At 38.8% G+C, this 23,904-nt stretch overlaps 1 long non-coding RNA gene across 1 annotated transcript; it reads right to left on the reverse strand.

The window, feature by feature from the left end:
• Positions 1-1,104: 1,104 nt before the first annotated feature.
• Positions 1,105-23,625, reverse strand: LOC126819660 (uncharacterized). The gene is made up of 4 exons (XR_007679716.2): positions 23,484-23,625; positions 16,311-16,500; positions 3,522-3,684; positions 1,105-2,478 (listed from the first exon to the last, which is right to left on the reverse strand). It is a non-coding gene; the product is annotated as an uncharacterized LOC126819660 (long non-coding RNA).
• Positions 23,626-23,904: the final 279 nt, after the last annotated feature.

Consider the following 23,904-nt stretch of genomic DNA (forward strand, 5'->3'; position numbering starts at 1 on the left):
ATTGGTGGAAATCAGAACAGTTTTGGTCGAGGGGCCGAGGCTAGACTGATCTTAACCGATACACTGAGGAAAGATGTTAATAAGTGACTTACATCACAGTTCTATCAAGTATTATAAAGCCATATGTGAAAAATAGTATTTCTTATCGAAATGTGACAAACACCCCTGCTCTTTCATTTATCCCTTTCTGTGCCTCACGTTATGTTTCAGTAGAATGATTTCTCAGTGGATAAAGGAGCCACAGTGGCTAAGTGAGTAAGACGCTGGCTCTCGAGCCTCGAGGTCACGGGTTCGTTCCCGGTGTTGGCCAAGAAAGTTCCTCAGGATTTTCCGGTGTAGTTTCCTCTTGTTAGTGGGTTAGTTGTGCAGGACGGAGGGCCTGACAAGGACAGCCATCTAGTTGTTCGGATGGTAATAAAAACCAAGGTCCCGTGTACACATTGCCCTGATAACATTCATTGATGGGTACCTTGTCATGTAATATGGGGCCATTATGGGGAGCCCATATGGGACCCAAACATTTTTGCACCCGACATCGTTATGAGATCCTAATGGGCTCAACCATATGGGTAAAAAATGGGGTTTGTGTGGAGTCTATATGGGTAAATCATTTAAAATAATATGGGTGTTATATGTGGCTTGCATGGGACCTATTTGGCCAAGTTAAGAAATGTAATATGGGACTTGTGTGGGGTACAAATAAATGTAATATGGGCATAATATGAGATCCATATGGGTACTAAATGGGGTTTGTGTGGGGTCTAATATGGGTAAGTCATTTAAAATAATATGGGTATTGTATGGGGCTTGCATGGGATCTATATGGCCATGTTAAGAAATGTAATATGGGACTCAGTGGGGTGCAAATAAATCTAATATGGGTAGAAAATGGGATCTTTGTGGATATGCCATGATATGTAATATGGGATTCATATGGGACTCCTGTTGGATTCTAAGAAATGCTGTACAGAGCTTATTTGTGGTGTGGAAATGACAAGATATATATGGATAGTAAACTAATTTAATATACTAAACAGCAAAAAATCAGACAGGCAATTTTATCAAATCATTCTAGGAAATGACTTACTAAAAATGGATCAAAGCAATTTTTTGTCAACAGTATGTTGACACATTAGTGACTAATTTATCACAATTCCAAGACATTACGAGAAGGTATAGAGTCTGTACACAGTCTATACATCAGTATCTGGTGTGTCCACTGTGAGTGTCAATAACAGCAGCGCAGTGTCTGTACATGGAGTAGACCTGAAGATTGATGAACGCCATTGGCACCTGGAACCACACCATCAGAAAAGCCTGGCGCAATCCATCAGCTGTTCAATCTGGACTAAGGGCTGGCCAGTGCATAACGTTGACACCGTTCTGCTGTAGAAAGTCCTGAAAAACTCTGGCGGTGTGGGCACAGGCGTTGTCATGCTGGAAAACATTTCGATGACGTGCGAAATGTGGTATGACGTGGGGTCAGAGCTTGATCGATGTAGCGCACTGCTATGATGCCGCCTCCTCTCCCTGGACCAAGATTTTGGAACACAACAGGACCCACTCTCTGCTTCAGGCCGATTCCGCCCCAAACCATTATTCTTGGACCTCCCCATGAGTCTCGTTCCATGACACATTGGTCAGAATAACGCTGGCCACGTCGACGCCATATTCTGGTCCTGCCATCTGCAGTTTATACGCAATACCGACTCTCATCTGTGAACAGAACAGTTCTCCATTGCCTGTGTCGCTAGTTCTCGTGTTGTTGGGCAAACTGTTGACGTTCACTTCGATGGCGAGGGTTGAGGATCGGTCTACGGCAATGGATGTTCTCTCTGTTGAGATGTTGGCGCACTGTATCGGTACTGATGGGTCTTCAGTGTGTTCCCACTGTCTGACGTGCTGTCTCAGATGCCTGTGTGAACGGATTCTGCACGTGCTGTCACACAATATGGCGGTCTTGTCGCCTTGTGGTAACCCTTGGTCTACCAGTTCGTTGGCAATCATCCGTGGTGCTGGTTGCCGGAAAGCGTTGCTGAAGCCTGTAGATGGTCCGAACATTGATCTGGAAGTAATTGGCAACGGCTTGGGCAGTGTGGCCAGCGTCGAGTCTTCCAAGCGCCTGGTTCCTGTGAGCTGTCACGAGTCATAGCATGCTGCGGACGTTGTAGTGTGAATGATTCAACCAGTATGGGGGTGAATTTTATAGGGCTGGTCCCGGTGAACAGCATGTGTACCATGGGTTACATGAAAATCATAAAGAACACATTACCATCTCAGAAGTCCGGTTGCATTTTTGAGAACATTTCCTGGGTTCAATTCTGTGTTTGGGAAGGAGCATTATTGCTCAGGTAAACAATAAGTACCAAATAAGTACCAAATAAGTCTAATAAAATCACAAAACTATTTATTTGGTTTCATGTTTTATTATTATGCTTTCTCAGTTAAGACGGTTGAAATTCTTTGGGATCTTCCACTCTGTAATTAAAAAGAAAGCACATTAGTCTGTTGATGTGCAACTCACAAAGTAGGACCACTCTACCGATATTATCTTCCCTTAGACCCCAAAACACCATACTCCTCGCAGTGTTTCGTTTGATTATACCTAATCCCATTAAACACTGCTTTAACGAAGACAAATTTATGTTCCAAATTATGACTGGTCAATTGTCCGATTAACAACCAATAGCGAACTGCGTTACAAAAGCATTACGCTTAAAACGGCTCCAAATTTGACCAAATATGTTTACATAACGTTACGTCATGACTCACGATTTTATTATGCCCAATTAACCAGTGCATAGCAGAATGTTGTAGAAAAACTAATTGCGTGACAAACGCGGCTATCAAATCGAAAACAATGTAAACAATACTGTTTGGAGACGAAAATACTTTCACCGTGTTTAATACCTTAAATCACTGTCCAAAGTTTTAGGGAAGACCCAGATTAAACGAAGGGCTGTCATGTTGCTGTACTTGAGATAGATTTGATTGAACGGGAAGAATAGACAAACTCCCTCAAAAGCTCAAGTATCAGAAGCCAACCCAGCAATGGCCAGAGAGGGATTTCTCGGGCCATTGCTTCAGGAATATGCCAAAACACATACAACTCAAATCTAAATTGTACATGAAATATGCGAAGGGTTCAAAAGAGAGAGAGAGAAAAATGGGGTTTAACGTCCACTCGACACAAACTAGGTGATTTCGGGACTAACATATTGTTCAATTTTATTTCAATAATTGGCTTGCGCGTAGGGAGTCTTTATCAGTAGGAGGAAACCGGAGAAAACCCACGAGGTTGGACAGGCGACCCTACTCCTTGTCACGTACAACCGGGGAATCAAAACCACACCAGTTGACTCAATGACAGACCTTCTGATATAGTGCGCACATAGGCCGCCCCCGGTTCAAAAGGCTTAGAAGATATTTTGATGAGAGCATATAAAAACATTAAAATAAACCCCATCGTACCATGGATATGCATATATTTCCAATAATGAAGTAGCATCAATATTACTTACTAAAAACAATTTTAGCTGTAGCTAGTGCCCCAAATTCACGCTTGCCCTTTTGTCCTATCCAGATGTAGAGCTGTTGTACATCAGTAGCAAGGAGATTTTTCATAATGTTCTTAACGGTGTACAGGACTGCATCTTTGCCACCTAATCGTCCAAGTTGGTTTATCTTAATCAGAAAGAAAAAAAAAACGAACAAATAAGTAACTGTACTATATATTACCCTAAAAATATCAGCATATCCACATACCCAGCGGGCACGCAACGTTGTTACAACATTGTGACAACGTCAATATTGGTCGTGACGTTGTACAACGTGTTTTCGACCAATATTCGACGTTGTATTTACGTCATATACAGGTTGTTGACACAACGTTGTCACAACGTCATCAAAACGTTATCAAAACGTCATATACAGGTTGTTGTCACAACGTTGTCACAACATTGTCACAACGTCATCAAGACGTTATTCTAACGTCATATACAGGTTGTTGTCACAACGTTGTCACAACGTTATCAAAACGTCATATACAGGTTGTCGTCACGGCGTTGTTACAACGTTGTTACAACGTTGTCACAACGTTGTAACAACGTCTTCAAAACGTTATCAAAACGTCATATACAGGTTGTTGTCACAACGTTGTCACAACGTCATCAAAACGTTATTCAAACGTCATATACAGGTTGTTGTCACAACGTTATCAAAACGTCATATACAGGTTGTTGTCACAGCGGTTTTACAACTTTGTCACAACGTTGTCACAACGTCTTCAAAACGTTACCAAAACGTCATTATACAGGTTGTTCTCACAACGTTCTCACAACGTTATCAAAACGTCATATACAGGTTGTTGTCACGGCGTTGTTACAACGTGGTCACAACGTTGTCACAACGTCTTCAAAACGTTATCAAAACGACATATACAGGTTGTTGTCACAACGTTGTCACAACGTTATCAAAACTTCATATACAGGTTGTTGTCACAACGTTGTTAAAACGTTGTCACAACATTGTCATAACGTTATCGAAACGTCATATATAGCAGTTCGAACCTTGACCTCTGATTGTCAAACCAAGGTCACCACGAGACTCCCAGGGGTCAATTTAGTTTAAATAGCCACGACCTCAAGGTCGTCGGATCCGATTTGGGATGGGCGAGTTATCTGCCCTTAGACCACACCGCTGTAATGCTCAGCTATTTCACTTTCTAGGGAAATTTGCCCCAAAAATGTCTTCCGATCGCCCCGGGGTTTGGTGACCCGATAGACTGACCCAACATTTGTTCTTCATTTTTTAAAATCGCCAACCAAAAGTCGTGACCTTGACCCGCTAGGGGCCCCGGAAGTATTTTGGTTTTTGAACCCTAGGGGCCCATCTAATTAAGTCAGGACCACTGGACCTTGACCTTCCAAAATGTCATCTTGGTCCACATGACCCCGGTAGGTCAAGGTCATCTGAAAGAGTCAAGGTCACCAAAATATCTACTGAGTTCGATGCTCCCGGGCACATGGTGGGGCCCCTGGTCTGCGCGGCAAATCAAAGGTCATGACCATGGATAGGCAACTCATTGACCTTTCGAATGGGGCCTTGACCTTTGACCTGACCCTTGACCTTGGGATCGAAAAAGTCCCAAAACTTCATGTACCACCCAGATATCACGAATAAATCTCAAGGTCAAAATCGTGACCCGCACCCACAAGGTCAATTTTGGGGTTGTAACCTGAGTCAAGGTCATGACATTGCCTGACATTCCCTGTTCCCGGCAGCCATTTAGGTAAAAAGTCACATTCAAAATCCCGAGAGAAAGTGAAAGCGGAACTTTCAGAATGTTATTTGGAAGAAAATATTTTGCTTTCTTGTCAGTCAAATAAAGAGCCCCAAATTCGATGATTTTTAAGTATAATAAAACATTTTCACTTTCTTGTCATTGAACACGGCGAATTTGTACTGCATTGATCGCGGATTGAAACATTTCGTCGGGTCCCACTCGGCGGTGTCCGACATCGGTCATTTATTTGTTTTATAATTTTTCGGAAATCATAATTTCCTTTAATGCATTAAAGTTATTGGTGTACTAAATAGGCAATACTGGCTTGCTTTCATGTTGCTGAGCACACGGGTTGGGAAAGCAAGAAAAGGCGTTTGCGTCCGTCAAGTATTATAAAAATGTATTATGAACTGTAAACGAGATGCCTCTCCCGCACCTAAATGTCGCTGTTTTTACATCCGGTGTTTTTCAATTGAAATAATAACACAAAGCACAGAAAATGGTGATTAATGCATATTGTGTAGTTTGCAGCGTTTGCTACACAAATTCAGTGCATAAAACAGGAATTGCAATGCGCTTATCTATAGAAATTGACGTATGATCTTGGGTACAGTTGTATTGGTTAACGACGTAGATCGAGATTTAATAACACAATACAAACTATAATACATTTTATTTAAGGCTTATTGTAAAACAACTAGAAGCTGACAAATATTCCGGTTAATTCTTCAGTAAATTATCTGGTAACACTAGCGGGTTTTTTTCCCGCGGAAACTGATAACGTGACTCTAAATGTTGCCGCGAAAGATGCTTCTGGGACGCCATATTGGTTTTTTGGTTTGTGCCGAAGGTAAGTTCTATTATTTTAACTCTCAACCGGGTATGTGGAAGGGATATAAAAATCGTCAATTGCTTCTTCTAAGGCTAATATAAGATCAGATAAAATTATATTGTATCTTAACACCCCATTAGGCTATTAGAGACAGCATACAAATACAAACAAAACATTAGGCTACCTACGCAACAGCATTATCAATGGCTATAAAACAACAAAAACACCAACTATATTTACATGTATGTAAAACACGCGCACCTATACATACATCATGTAGTAACAGAGACTATTATTATTAAGTTGAATATGAAAGCCCCTCGAATATGATTACCGGCAATGTAGGCATGGACTTTGTTGACGACCGCGATGTAAGTGGCGACGTTCATTTCAAAACACACTCAGACTGCAGCTGTGCCGAGTGAATTTCATGTTTTTAAGTTATATTTTTAAAATGTATTAAAGTAAAGCTTTAAAATAGATGGTATCTATAAACAGTCCTACCTTGTTACAGAATAATCCTATTATTCCTATAATTCACTATTGCCAGTTGAGAAATTGGCCAAAATATCATTTTTAACTTCTAATTCAAATGTTTGCAGATATTTTTTCCATGGGGGGGGGGGGTAGAACAACAAAGGTGGTAATTGTGTTATTATTTCCGGTGTGAATGATTTTATAAGTGCCATAATGATACCTATGATCCTATAATATTGAGTTGACAGCCTACTGAGCAAAAGATATAGAAATAATTATGTTTTGACTTTCTTAGAAAATATGAAATTCTTGCTTTAACTATTAAAACTAGCTGGACCAGCTGCATGATTGTGTCAGTCCGCTCAGAATACACGAGTCTAGGCCAAGCGACGTAGAATTTAGAACCGACGTGATCTGCACTAGTCTAGGCTAGACATTTGCGTTGATGTGTTGCGCAAGTAGATCTAATCTAAATGAAATCTCTCATCATTAGTTTTTTCATATTACTCATATACATAGCCGTTAAACGAATAATTTGCGACACATAGCAAGCCATTTGATCTATTCTACACGTCACTGGGCTATTTGATTTGACGGAGTTTTGTTACCCACGGCAAAATCTCGATCGACGTAGACTTAACGCAATTTTTATCATTCGGCTTCACTAAACAAATTATTAATAAAAACAGCCGTAGATCGACATCTAATAGTGCTAATGTAAATTTAATAATACTATTCCGGTATAAAAAAAAGAAATAATAATAAAAGAATAATGAAATCAATTCAATCTCTTTTAAGTATTTAAATGATCATTTTAAGTAGATACCGTTATATTACTGAGCGCCATGGAAAACGCATCACTTTTTTTCCCAAATATTTTATTACTAGTTGGTTTTGTATGTATAATATTATGCAATACTATGAACTATTGTTTCACACAATGCTCCCAAACGCAAAAAATTTCGGCCCGTGTGCACAAAAAAAAATTGCATGAGATGCACATGAAAAACCCAATATTCACCTGCAGCATTGTGTGTGAGCCCTTTAAAAGCATGTTTTCAACTTAATGTGCTGTACATGAACTGTGAAACGTGAATTTGTCGTAATTTGTTGTTGGACGTGTGAAGGAATCGAGCTAGAGATGCCGAGACTTACTGAAAATCAACGGAATGAAGCCATGGAAATGTCCAGGGCTGGCATGTCTACGCGTACTATTATTGCCAGACACCTCAATTGTCATCAGTCCACTACTGTAAGGTAGGTGGAACGTATTCGAGTTACTGGATCAACGCGTGACCGTCAACGTCCTGGTCCACAACGCGTTACAACCCAGGCTCAAGACCGCTACATCCGGGTCACTCATCTGCGTGACAGATTCTGCCCAGCGACTCAAACATGTGCGGCAGTCGTCGAAAGACAAGGACCAGTAAGTGCCAACACCGTAAGACGTCGTCTAAGAGAAGTAGGACTCGACGACGACCTTATGTTGGAGCTATCCTTAGGGATCATCACCGTCAGCGGCGTTTGATATGGGCTCAAGGACACACCAGACATGGAGAAGAGTAGACTGGCAAGGTGTGCTCTTCAGTGATGGGAGTCGCTTTCATCTTTATCACGCTGATGGCCGTCAACGTGTGTGGAGACGTCTTGAGGAACGTCTTGCAGACTGCTGCGTCTTCGAAACGAATCGATGGGGTGGGGGAAGTGTAATGATGTGGGGAGGCTTCACATTTCATCACCGGACCGCCTTACACATTTGCAGGGGTCGCGTTAATGCTGTAGCCTACCGTGATGATGTCTTGCAACCAATTGTTGTTCCGATGTTTCGAGCGCACCCACAACTTCAGCACTTCCAACAGGATAATGCACGTTCACATACCGCCCGTTTTAGTATGGACTTCCTGGCTGCTAACAACATCAATGTCTTGAACTGGCCAGCCATGTCTCCGGACATGGCACCAATAGAACATGTCTGGGATGAGATTGGACGCCGTCTGTATCGGAGACCACAGATGCACACCATTGCTGCTTTAGAAGCTGCTCTTGTCCAAGAATGGAACAATTTGCCCCAGGCCTTCTTTCAAACATTGGTTAATTCCATGCGACGTCGCTGCACAGCGTGCGTAAAAGCCCGTGGAGGACACACGCGCTACTGACATCTGTGTCGTACTTTTGGTTTTGACCCCTCTGACTTTGTACCGTTGATTACAGATTAAACATCCATAAGTGTACAAATGTGTTGTTATTGATGTGTTCCCATTTGAATATTGTTCACAATAAGAAGCAAAATAAATAAGATATGTTTACAGGATCATTTTGTTATACGAAAAACTAAGTGATGCGTTTTCCATGGCGCTCATTATATATAAGTGTGAAACCTGGCCATTATTTAATTAATTACAGTTCTAAGTGAATCCCAGCAAGCACAAAATATTTCAAAAACGTTTTTTGTTTTTGTTTTTGTTATTTTTCTTGTTTCTAAATAAAAGGTTATGTAAAAAAAAAAATATTTATTAAACGTTTTTTAAATGTTTTAAGTGTAAGTTTTTCAGAAGTTTTCGATAAATATTGATAAAAATGTTTAATATAATATGTTTAGATAACGTTCATAATTGATGTTTTCTTACAAAATTTTCCATTAAAACGTAGTACCGTAAATATGATTTTTTTAAACGTTTATGAACCGTTTATAAAGAACCCGCAATGAATAGGTAACAATTACCTATACACGCCATTTGAAAAAAAATATTTTTTAAAAAACATTTATTAAACGTTTATTACACCTTTAAAACTTAATTACGTTCATAACTTAATTGCAAAATATCTATATTTAATGTACCGGTATATAAAAAAAACCCAATAAAGGTCAAGATTAATTATCTTATACATATTTTATTTTAAAACACACCCAAGGTTGACAGTTGGCCCAATCAAATTTAAACATCTTTCCGCCAAAAAGGAATCCCAGCCAAACCTGCATGGCTGCTTTTATAGAGCTGTGATAAACTGTCGAGTTTTATAAGTTGCTAGAAGGCGTAACAGTTGAGAATTAGGTATGTTACGATTAATTAATATTTTGTGTCCATTTAGAAATAATTATGATATAAAAGAATTAATTGTTTCGGTAATTGTAGATTATTTTCTACTGGTGCCATTTCCACGTAGTCGAACTTCTATTGTCATTTCATTATTGAACCCTCCTTGCAAAGTAAATTGAGTATTTTAAATATGTTTTATTATCTCTTAAATGATTTATTTTAGTTCTGAAACTTTAGTGTTTTTATTTTATAATTGTATTGCATTTTAATCATTTAGTTTTTGGTCATTTGCTATGTCTGGATTTGGAAAGAGCTATTTCAATCTATGTCCTGAATTGGAAGGGGCCATTTCAATATTTATAGTATTGTATAATGGACTTTCCCATTATCTATTATCTTTAAATTTATAGGGTTACCAATTTCATGAATTGTTTAGATAAGTTGATACTACCCCAAGCTTTGCAGGGAGTGTTAATAATAATGTAACGTGTACAAAACTTCGAGCGGGAATTAATAAGACATTAATTTCCCGTGATATATTACAAATGACAAATGCTATATGAACTTTGTGCTGTATGAACTATTTATATAGTCTTTAGTGAATGAAAACATTTTTGGCTACCATTCCTGGTTTTGAATGTCAAATATGATATGAAAACGAATATCGGTTTGTAATTTTTTTAACCGTTTCACCAGTAGTAACCGATGAACGGTTAACCAAGTCGCTGTATACATTTTAATTATTAGGCAACCAAGTCTACGATCTTAATTAAAAAGATAGGTTGACACGCAACAAAACATATATGCTCTGAAAATTAAATCTTGTACTTTGTCGATCTACGGACAGGTGGATATAATGCCGGGCTAGTGCGACTGTTAACACCACAGCTCTTTAATTACATGCTTGTGGGTTTTAGATTTAATTCAAGTGAAGGGTAATTTTATTATTAAATGTACAACATCAATATCCATGAGCATACACCTGCATAATTTAACTGACATTGATTGTAAATATTACAGTGATTGAAATATAATAATATACTAGATGTGTTTCATTTATTTCATGTTATAGCTATAGGTAACCCATCTGATGAGCCTTGGTGGTTACCAGTTTAAAGTCGTATTCTTTCTTTTGAAAACAAATTGATAAAATAATCGTACATTCGTTTTCCAATCGTCTTCGTCTTAAAGGAGTCAAGTCTCTAACTCAATATCATCCACAGTCTTCGACATTGCAACCATGGGACCCATTGTTTAATTAAACCCAACATCAATGTTGTAACCGTGAAAAGATGGGCTTCTAATGTCCAATATTTAACACAAAGTTAAAGTTTTGAAATTGCCACACGAATCGCGCGCAAGAATGCTTTCAAATTTCATTTGTAATAGAGAGACTCGAAGAATGAAGTTAAATATACCCAAGAGAATACTATATGCGGGTGTAAACTTGAATAACCAGACGCCAAAGACTGGCATTCAATTTGGACTCTTCGCGTATGGGGGGTTGGATGGCCGAATGGTTAGCACGCGCACGCTGTATCATACGGTCTGTCATTGAGTCAACTGGCGGGGTTTCGATTCCCCGGTTGTACGTGACAAGGAGTTTGGTCGCCTGTCTAACCTGGTGGGTTTTCTCCGGGTCCTCCGGTTTCCTCCCACTGCTAAAAAGACCCCTACGCGCTAGCGAATTATTGAAATAAAATTGAACCATGTGTTAGTCCCGAAATGACCAAGTTTGTGTCAAGTGGACGTTAAACCCCATTTCTCTCTCTCTCTCTCTTCGCGTATTTCGCCGAACATAACTGATTAGACATTACAGTAAAAACAGAAACGATTGAATGTAAATCAGTTAATATACAAACATATTACATTATTATATGCGTTGCAACCCATTTATGTCCATTTCTAGGTGTCAAGGAATGGAAAGTCAAAATTCGTGGTATTGTCAAACGCATAAACAGTATGTCTTTTTATTTTAACAGGTTGATGTCTAATTCCCTAATGGCCCAATTTAATTTAAAGGGAAATAAAGGGAGGCGGTCCATAATGGACTTAGAAATTTACAAAGTTGTCCGAGGTTTGTTTTTATCATACTCAATTTACGAACATATCCTTAAATATCGGATAATCAAACATGGTATGGGCATACACGAGTTTTTATTACTTCATCGATGAGTGTTGATCTTTTTATACGCCGACATTGAAATGTGGTCGTATATTGTCCTCGCCCCCGTCCGTTCGTCCGTCGGTCCGGCGTCCACAATTGCTTGATCACTTCAAAAAATCTTGTGGACGCTCTAGAGGCCAAAGTTAATATCCGATTGACTTTAAATTTATACACAGTGTTTAAGGTCATGAGACGAAGAAGCCTATCGATTTTCAGCGATTTCCGATAATTACTGCCCGAGTTATGGTCCTTGATCACTTCAAAAAATCTTGTGGACGCTCTAGAGGCCAAACTGAATATCCGATTGACTTTAAATTTATACACAGTGTTTAAGGTCATGAGACGAAGAAGCCTATTGATTTTCGGCGATTTCCGATAATTACTGCCAGAGTTATGGCCCTTGATCACTTCAAAAAATCTTGTGGACGCTCTAGAGGCCAAAGTTAATATCCGATCGATTTTAAATTTATACACAGTGTTTAAGGTCATGAGACGAAGAAGCCTATTGATTTTCAGTGATTTCCGATAATTACTGCCAGAGTTATGGCTGTTGATCACTTCAAAAAATCTTGTGGACGCTCTAGAGGCCAAAGTTAATATCCGATTGACTTTAAATTTATACACAATGTTTAAGGTCATGAGACGAAGAAGCCTATTCATTTTCAGCAATTTCCGATAATTACTGCCAGAGTTATGGCCCTTGATCACTTCAAAAAATCTTGTGGACGCTCTAGAGGCCAAAGTTAATATCCGATTGACTTTAAATTTATACGCAGTGTTTAAGGTCATGAGACGAAGAAGCCTATTGATTTTCAGCAATTTACGATAATTACTGCCAGAGTTATGGCCCTTGATCACTTTGAAAAATCTTGTGGACGCTCTAGAGTCTAAAGTTAATATCCGATTGACTTTAAATTTATACACAGTGTTTAAGGTCATGAGACGAAGAAGTCTATTCAAAAAATCTTGTGGACGCTCTAGAGGCCAAACTGAATATCCGATTGACTTTAAATTTATACACAGTGTTTAAGGTCATGAGACGAAGAAGCCTATTGATTTTCGGCGATTTTCGATAATTACTTCCAGAGTTATGGCCCTTGATCACTTCAAAAAACCTTGTGGATGCTCTAAAGGCTAAAGTTAATCTCATTGACTTTAAATTTATACACAGTGTTTGAGGTCACGAGGCGAAGAATCCTATTGATTTTCAAAGATTTCTGATAATTACTGCCAAAGTTATGGCCCTTGATCACTTTGAAAAATCTTGGGGACGCTCTAGAGGCCAAAGTTAATATCCGATTGACTTCAGATTGATACACAGAGTTTAAGATCTTGAGGCGAACAAGTATATTGATTTTCAATGAATTTTTATGACTTGAAACAGCTAAATCCATGATACAGTATTAAAAGTTTTGTATACAAAACGTTAGCATGGGGCAGAACTTTATAAAAACCTAACAAATTCTAATGGTTTTCTGAGTTGTTGCTCTTAATCAGATTTTAGTGTATTATAAATGTTTCATTACCGAAAAAAGTAAAAATATGTGACAACTGTTGTTGACTGCCTGGACGATTTAGCTACTGTGGGCGTATGTTTCGTTGCCTGGCAACCTATCTTTATGACTTGGACAGCTAAATCCATGATACAGTATTAAAAGTTTTGTATACAAAACGTTAGCATGGGGCAGAACTTTATAAAAACCAAACAAATTCTAATGGTTTTCTGAGTTGTTGCTCTTAATCAGATTTTAGTGTATTATAAATGTTTCATTACCGAAAAAAGTAAAAATATGCGACAACTCTTGTTGACCGCCCGGACGATTTAGCTGCTGTGGGCGTATGTTTCGTTGCCTGGCAACCTATCTTTTTTGTAATTTAACACCCATGCCTTTCTTACATGTACAAATTTATGGAGAATATGAAAGTAATAACACAAGCGATGTCTCATATAGAATGTGTTATTGGGTCATATATAATATAATTCATATGGGGTTTAACGTCCTACTGTTCTGCTCAGACTAGGCTAATGAAGATGGGCATGCGCTATACCGCGTGCAATGAAGGAAAAATTTGCCCGGGCAGCGGCACTATGGCCTACTCTTATATCGAATTCCAACTGCCAAGAGATCTTTTACTTGCACGTCAATGTGTACACGAGGCCTCGGTTTTTCATACCATCCAAACGACTAACAGTTGTCCTTGTCAGGCCTACTGAACTTTCTCGGCAAATGTAGGGATCGAAAATGCGACCTCCAGACAAGCGAGCCAGCGTTTTACCCAATAAGCCACCTTTGGTCCATAATTCATGGGATGCAGAATTATCTGTTACAGCTTTAGGACCACCTTTTTGATCGGACTGAATTATATAATTTACAAAATTTGACAGAGTAAATATACAGTTTTTTGTATTCTTCAGATAGTGTAATGATCAGTCAGCCGAGCTGCAATGAAGCCGAGATAATAACAGCAGTTTCGGCTCATCTAAAATATGAGCCGGACAGAAGAGGGACCAATTAAGTACATGTACAGTTTAAATTTGTTTATTACATGTCATATTTTATTATAATCTTTATAAGCCATTTTAAGTTCTTTTATCATCCATTTAATTTTATTTTATTTTCTATGTGTGATGTCCACAAAATGTTAACTGCGCCATTGAGCATTTTATATTGGTAATAGGCGCATTATAAATAATAAATTATTATTATTATTACAGTACCAATTGCATTAAAATTACTTTCTCATTTTTAGCAATATCATTCATTACCCATTACATTGAAAGTAAATAATTACATTTTATTACTATTTAAAGATTAGTGCTAATTTAGCATTTAATCAAACAGATTTTAAGACATGCATACCATTGGATAGTTCGCACTGATGTTTATATATATATTCATATCTTTCTCATTTTATTTATTTGTGTATATATGCTTGAAAACGACTTGTGAAATCTTGTTGAAACGTTGCAGTGAAATAAACCATAGTAATTGTTATTCCATAAAAGTGCGTTATTTGATTATGTTCTAATTACTAAATGCCATTCAAAGAATGCGCCATTAAATGTAATTGAAATGTAATTGACCATTACATGATTTTCGGAATGTAATTAATTACATTTCCATTACTCATTACTTTTGAAATCTTCCATTACTCATTACATGACCATTACTTAAAATTTAATGATCAGATTCTATTACCTTTACCCATTACTGCAAAGTTATATGACTCTAGCATTAATATTGACTGTAATATAATCGTTTGAATTGAATGTTTTGAAACTACGTACTGTCCTATTAATTGATACTGATTTTATTCAGAAAGAAGCAATTAGATTGGTTGTGATGGGACACAATAACTTTGATTCTAATTGAGTGAGGGTGTTGAAACTTCGCGTATCGTTTCACTATGTCAAAACCGTGGCCCAAATCTGTCGGGCATTTAAGCACCCCCCCCCCTTCCCCGAACACACACCTAATTTAACTTCCATCGTGCCCGGCCGATATTCCCGTCTTCGTTAGTCCAGTGGGGGCAGAACTGTAGGGAGTTCGGATGGGGCTTATACTGGGTTTTATACAACCTCAAAACAACAAATTCTGACGTCGTGACAACTTTTCGCCAACCACCACACAACGTTGAAAAACAACAAATTCTGACGTCGTGACAACTTTTCGTCAACCACCACACAACGTTGTGACAATGTTGCTTGAACGTCCGTACAGCGTTGTCACAACTTTTCGTCAACCACCACACAACGTTGTGACAATGTTGCTTTGACGTCCGTACAGCGTTGTCACAACTTTTCGTCAACCACCACACAACGTTGTGACAATGTTGCTTTGGCGTCCGTACAACGTTGTCACAACTTTTCGTCAACCACCACACAACGTTGTGACAATGTTGCTTTGACGTCCGTACAACGTTGTCACAACGTAAGAGTTTGTTGCAAAACAACCTACAGCTGACCTATTTCAGACGTTGTGATACAACCCCTGAACAATGTTGTCACAACGTTACTTTACATTATAATGTAAAGTTATCGAACGAACGAGACTATTTCTTCCATATAAGTTCACATTCTCTTATCACGTCTTACCATACATGCACGCACAAGCAGCTCCATCATCCTGATCATAAATGAAAATGGTTGGAATTTTAAAGTTTTTTTGTGAAAAAAGGCACCAGTTACTGGATTGTCTTTACTGGTAAGATAAAAGACAGGTCTTCCAAGTCTGTTTCATCAACTTGTGAAATAGCTGAGCTGACCAGTGATGTTTATGCTGTCTTTCATCTCTTCTTCCAATTTGGACAGTATTTAATGACTCTAGTTTCAAATGGATTAAGTCTAAAAAGACCAGATTTAGTATTTATTATATCTTTTGTTTTAATCAGATATTGGTCAAAATAAAAATTTTCGAAATATAGAAACTTTATTTTTTTTTTACCAAAAGTTGAGTGATACTCCATGAACCATTAAGCATATTATAGTAGGAAAGGATGGGACATATTTACCTTTGATTAAATTGACTGCAGAGATGTGTACCACTTTCACTAGTTTCTTGTTAGTGTACTAACTTCTAGATGCTATACACATACTTCTGCATTTTAGAATCTAAAATTCAGCCAATGACCAAACAAACTTCACTAAATTGGTTGTTAAGGATGACTTACTGACAGGTTTTTGAGGTTGGCTTGATGACCTCTGCAATATTAAATATTATATCATTTGAGTACAGAATCTGATATAGTCATTAAAATCTAATTATCAAGAATCTACCAGCCAGGCTGTATTCATAATAAACTTTAGTAATAACCGGTCCTGATTTCTTTGACTAAATTTTTAGTAAGTTTCAGTACGACAGTAGACTAAATCATCTAACTATGGAGTACCTATTTATATTACTCGTAAAGGTTAAAATTTTATCAGATTTGATCAAATTGCAGTCAACAAAATTTCATTGGAGAATTTTCAGAAAAGTTAAACAATTCTAAATTGTACTTGTGATAAAATAACCCATTGAAGCTGTCGATTTTATTAGACCAAAAGAACTGGTTTAATTATGGAACTTCCACAGTACAGTATTTTGACAACAATAGTGATCAATATACGGTTAAATATTTAGAGTTGTTGTCTTTGAATTTCCCATTTTAAAGCCGCCTTAGTGGCGCCGAGTTATTATTTTAAAGTAGCTAAGTCTCTAACTCAATATCATCCAAAATCTTCAACATTGAAAACACGATTTATTTGTCAAATTAAATCAACATTCATGTTGTGATCTTACCGGGAAAAGATGGGCTTTTGATATCCAATATTTAAGACAAAATAAACATTTTACCAATGGTACACGAATCGTGTACCATAAGGCGCATCAGCCCCAGTTACATCAAGAGACTCGAGGGACGAGGCTAGACACATTGCACCAAATCAAACGGCGTATGTAGACTGGAATAACCAGACGCTAGAAATTTGCGCTCGCTTGAGACTGCTGGCTTATTTCGCCGAACATAACTGATTTGAAATTGGAGTAAAAACGGAAACGATTGAATGTAAATCAGTTTATACACATTCATATTACAGTATTATATGCGTTGCGACCCACTTTTGTCAATTTCTAGGTCCCAAATGTTAGCGATTTAGCTCCTTTAAGCTTTTCCTAAATACTTCTTAATATCTACTCAATGGGTATGATTCTACGTTGAAACAGGTACAGATGTGGGTCCCATATGGATACCATATTGGACCCAGACATATATATATTATTTTATATGTGGAAGATGCCATATAGATATGATTTTGGCCCCAGATACACATGTGGGTAATCCCATATGGATAACATATTGGACCCAGACAAATACATGTATATTATTTATTTTTATATGTGGTAAATGTCATATAGATATTATACTGTCCCCAAGTAACACACGTGGGTAATCCCATATGGAAACCATAATATTATTGGAGCCAGACATACATATTATCTTATATATGGTAAATGCCATAAAGATATAATATTAGTACCAGGTAATCATTATATCATTTGCTTTGTCTTTGTGGTATTAATATATACTCTTCAAAAAAGTAGGGGATATTCAGAAACAATACAAAACGGCGGAAATACACTGCTGTTTTTATTAGAGGTAACCAGTGTATGTTAATAACAGGCCAATTGCCTACACATGAACATAAACAGTTCATATGGGCGGCTTATCTGACGGCCCCATTTCACTCGCAAAGAGATACACTGTCAAAAGTGAAAATGGACGTTTTTGATTTTTGTCTTAATAATGGTTAATTGCTCCACCAATCCTCAGACATTCAGCAATTCGTCGTGGCATGCTCCTAATCAACTGTCCAATCACGATTTGGAGGAATCTGGCCCACTCCTCTTGCAGTGCTACGGCCAATTCTTGCAGTGCTGTCGGTTGACGATGACGTCGACGAAAACGTCTCCCGTTCATATCCCAGACATGCTCTATAGGGGAAAGGTCAGGACTCGTGGCTGGCCAAGGCATATGGACAATATGGTGACGCTGGAGGTCGTCAGTCTCGACACAAGCGCGATGGGCACGGGCATTATCATCTTGGAAGATGAAACGTCGATCTGCACGTTGAGCAAAGGGCAGAACTATCGGTTCCAGGATGTGGTCACGGTAGTACATACCAGTGTCCCTTCCTTGAACAATAGTCTGGTCGAGATAGAAAATTTGTGGGAAGAAATTCCTACCCAATTGATTTCTTCATTTTCTGAAACAACTATGTCCCTAGTGTTCCAGAAAACTTTTCCCCGCCGATCGGTGTTGAGCAAATTTTTTTACAGCATTTTGAAATTTTGACCCCCTGGGTCAACATAATGAAACTGAAAACCATTGATAACTTCAAAAATATCAATTTTACACCCTAGAAATGTATTATCAACATATAGGAAAGTGATACCAAGGATTCCAGAAATGATGTCAAAAGTAACGTATGACGTCACCGTGACGTCAGAATACAAAATGGCGGAACAGCAAGCAAATAGACAAGAGGAACATTCTGGACACCATAAAATATTCATTCGGGTCATCATCAATAAAATCATCAAAATATTCTTCAGTTCTGATTTGTTCTGCCCCGTACCAAATTCATCTTCTAAATCGATGCTGATTTGTTGGCTATTCAGACAACCCTCCCCATGGCATCCTCCACGCGCTTCAACACATTTCAAACCATTCTTTGTACAAGAACGTGACGAGCATTGGTTTTTCAACGATTTACATTTACACCGAATGAAATTCAGAACGTTTTCTGGTGCTGATGGAAGAACAGTCGCGATGGGAACGTGTCTATTCTCTATCACTTGCCAACCCCAATTCACAGGATCGACGCCATCGTCTAGTTCATCCCAAATTCTAACCTGAACATGGACGCGGTGAGCATGCTGCTCGGCCGCGGCAGCTGTTGGAGGAAGTCTATTGATTTGAATGGAAATTTTTTTCAGCGATCATAGCTTTGTACCTTAGGTACCAGACTTTAGTCAGAGGTATCTCATTTTTGTTACCATACATTACACAGAATAACCTTTCTCCAGCTTCAGATACTTCGGACTGGGAACTTCCAGGTGAAGCTATTGTCTTGCTAGCTTCCCGAAAGATGGCACTGTTCGTATGTTTAAGAAGTCTCAATTTACAGAATCCGAAACAACCAGAAGTGGTATCACACCCAGACCAGGCGTGAATGAACAATAAATTGTCTAATACAGTTTTCAGTGTTGGCCAGAAACTGGCCTTGACTATAGATAACTGTGGTGTCCGATTTCCCTCGCCAATCGTCATGGTCGACGGCTATGAACCAAACACGACGATTGGCGAGGGAAATCTTTTTACAAATGACCGATAGTTTTCTAAGATGATAGAGATATTCATCGTGTTCGACGGCTATGAACCAAATATTAAGGATCATGAGCACGGGCGCCAAGCTGCTACGTCTAAATGGTGGTGGGTGGTGTTCTTTTCTTAAATAGGTAGACAATATATATTCTGACTTTGCCCCTGTTATAAAACCTAACCTAACCATTTCACCTGTGTCAATAAATAATTCGATATATTCAACCAATCAAACAAACCTATATTTATTCAGCTAATCAACAAAAGATAAAACAATAATTCACACCCCGGGATTGCAAAATCCACGAAGATATACCTGAAACTTTTGTTGGCTTATAAGATAACAGTTATATAGATAACTAAAATCCCAGTTAAAGAGAATCGTTTAATTTTGTTTTGTCACATTGTAGAAATAGCTTCCATATTTTATAATGCTTTCTTCAAAAATTAATTTCTAAATATAGAACTCGACGTACATGTGTAAAGTTTACACACGTTTTACTTTTTAGTTTTGATATGGCGTTCCATCACCTTTTGAAATCCTGAACTGCGTTGGATTAAGACATAGATATCCATGGTGGTATTGCCAAGTATCACCCATTAGCTGTACAATATTTCAATTAAAATGTAAAATTAAAAAAGTATATTAGCCCAACAATAAAATTATTGCCTTCCCGAATTTACAGTAATTTCTATTGATTTCATAGGGAAAGAGAAATTGGGTTTAACGTCCACTCGACACAAACTATGTTCAGTTCTATTTCAATAATTCGCTTGCGCGTAGGGGTCTTTTGTAGTGGGAGGAAACCGGAGGACCCGGAGAAAACCTACGAGGTTGGACAGGCGACCATACTCTTTGTCACGCACAACCGGGGAAACGAAACTCCGCCAGTTGACTCAATGACAGACCGTATGATACAGCGCGCACGTGATAACCATTCGGCCATCCAATCCCCCCGATTTCATGATGAACCCCCTCTACTATAGAGTCCAATAATGACATATTCTTTATTTTAACTATTTATATCTTCTATTATCTTTTAGATATTTTATTTACAAAACATCTTGTATTATCAATGTTTGATCATCTAATCTTATTTTTATCTGAAAGAACGAGTATATGCTTTCGGTAAGAAATATATTTTCCCGATATTCTGGATATGTTTTCCAAGCGATGGTTTAGCACAAAGCCGTATACATTTCTCTGGTACCCGATTTCCCTCGCCAATCGTCGTGTTCGACGGCTATGAACCAAACACGACGATTGGCGAGGGAAATCTTTTTACAAATGACCGATAGTTTTCTAAGATGTTGGAGATATTCATCGTGTTCGACGGCTATGAACCAAATATTAAGGATCATGAGCACGAGCGCCGAGCTGCTACGTCTAAATATAGGAACAGTGACATTTCTCTGAAATCGGACACCACAGTTATCTATAGTCAAGGCCAGTTTCTGGCCAACACTGAAAACAAAATCCGTCTAATCAATCAGGTAGTCAACGATCTTGAATCCCATGGAGTCCCGACAAAATGGTACAATGGTGATGCAGATGTCACTATTACGAAGACGTGCATTGACTACGCTAGAAATGGTCAACCTGTAATGACACAGATATTTTGGTCTCATTACTGCACCACGCGAAACCAGAAATGGCGACAATTCATCTTTGCCACTTGGACAAAAAGCGCAACACCTATGACATAAAATCAGTCTGCAGCGCAATGGATAAAACTGTATTAGACAATTTATTGTTCATTCACGCCTGGTCTGGGTGTGATACCACTTCTGGTTGTTTCGGATGCTGTGAATTGGGACTTCTTAAACATACGAACAGTGATATCTTTCAGGAAGCAAGCTAGACAATAGCTTCCCCTGGAAGTTCCCAGTCCGAAGTATCTGAAGCTGGAGAAAGGTTATTCTGTGTAATGTATTGTCACAACTAAAGTCCGGTACCTAAGGTACAAAGCTATGATCGCTGAAAAAATTTCCATTCAAATCAATAGACTTCCTCCAACAGCTGCCTCAGCCGAGCAGCATGCTCACCGCGTCCATGTTAAGGTTAGAATTTGGGATGAACTAGTCGCGATGGCGTCGACCTTGTGAATTGGGGTGGGCAAGTGATAGAGAATAGATACGTTCCCATCGCGACTGTTCTTCCATCAGCACCAGACAACGTTCTGAATTTCATTCGGTGTAAATGTAAATCGTTGAAAAACCAATGCTCGTCATGTTCTTGTACACAGAATGGTTTGAAATGTGTTGAAGCGCGTGGAGGATGCCATGGGGAGGGTTGTCTGAATAGCCAACAAATCAGCATTGATTTAGAAGATGAATTTGGTACGGGGCAGAACAAATCAGAACTGAAGAATATTTTGATGATTTTATTGATGATGATCCGAATGAATATTTTATGGTGTCCAGAATGTTCCTCTTGTCTATTTGCTTGCTGTTGTTGCTTTATTCACAACACGTCTCCGCCATTTTGAATTTTGACATCACAGTGACGTCATAGTTCCGCCATTTTGTATTCTGACGTCACGGTGACGTCGTACGTTATTTTTGACATCATTTCTGGAATCCTTGGTATCACTTTCCTATATGTTGATAATACATTTCTAGGGTGTAAAATTGATATTTTTGAAGTTATAAATGGTTGTCAGTTTCATTATGTTGACCCAGGGGGTCAAAATTTCAAAATGCTGTAAAAAATATTGCTCAACTCCGATCGGCGGGGAAAATTTTTCTGGAACACTAGGGACATAGTTGTTTCAGAAAATGAAGAAATCATTTGGGTAGGAATTTCTTCCCACAAAGCTGGATTTGTCACCTTCTCCAACCAGCCTACAATATGCAAGTCCGTTCTGCCAGTCTTGGTGATTCCTCCCCACACCATAAAAGACCCACGCCCGAATCTGTCATGCTGTCTGAAGTTAACGTTAGCATGACGCTCATTTACACGCCTCCAAACGCGAGCACGCCTATCGGTGAAATCCAGAGTAAATCTTGACTCATCTGAGAACATTACACGCGCCCATCGACGACTACCCCAATTTCTAAGCTGCCTACACCATTGGCGCCTGTTTGCCATGTGCTGGCGAGTTAATGGAGGCACAACACGCGGTCGTCACGCATGCAAATGGGCTGCATGTAGCCGATTTCTAATCGTTTGGGGTGTAACTCGAATTCCTGTAACTTGGTACAAGTTTACAGAAAGTTGATTGTCCGCCTGTCCTTGATTTCGCAGGACCTGTGTACGAATGTATCGATCCTGGGCTTGTGTAGTGGCTCTAGGAAGACCTGAACGAGGTCTATCATCAACATTGTGTGTTTGTTGGTACCGGTTCCACATTCTGTTGATCACAGACTGTGGCACATTAAGCATGTTGGCTACTGCTTGCTGTGAAGAACCCATTTGAAGCATGCCAATAGCACGTAGACGTTCATCATGTTGAAGACATCTCATTGCACATTAAACGTAACAAACTAAAGCAAAGATACGCTAAACAGTAAATCTTATGCAAGAACCTATAGGAAAGCAAACATTGATAGGATAAACCAGCACGCGGCAGTTTTCAGCAACCCTTCCTTGAAGTGTCAAATTTGACAATGAACCCCTCCCACGAGTATTGCGCTATTGCGTGTCGCACGTATAGCTCAGTGGTTCTGTTGGGGCGATAAGTTCTTCATCTGTGAACATACTTAAAGCATGTCAATTAAGTGTCCATGACTATTTATCATATCACAATTAACCTACATAGGTATTTGCATTTCAATATCCCCTACTTTTTTTGAAGAGTATGTATGAAAAAAAAAGCGTACGGTACTGATTTGTGCCACCCCTGTCTTCAGGAATAACTGCAGAAAATTTAGATTACAGGATCATACCCGGATGTGTAGCAGGGCCGGCGGAAGCAATTCTTGATTGGGGGGGGGGGGGGGCTTCCATCCTAGGTCCTTTTAGGCTTGGGTCCAGGGGCCGCAATAACCTGGAGAAAAGAGTACCCCCCCCCCCCCCCACTCCACCGGGATGTTAAACCCCATTTTCCCCTCTCTCTCTTTTTTGATAAGACCCTAATGGTCTTCCGTAGCTTGTTCCGTTTTCTACAGATCTCATGTATTTCTAGCGATGCATAGAACTATTATTATCAAACATAAAATACTTTTTGTACATTATTTTACATGAAATAATAAGATCTCTACCAAGAGAACCGCCTAAAAAGAACAATTGATAATTTATACG

Source organism: Patella vulgata, chromosome 4 (genome assembly GCF_932274485.2).
Source record: "Patella vulgata chromosome 4, xgPatVulg1.2, whole genome shotgun sequence".
Classification (NCBI taxonomy): domain Eukaryota; kingdom Metazoa; phylum Mollusca; class Gastropoda; family Patellidae; genus Patella; species Patella vulgata.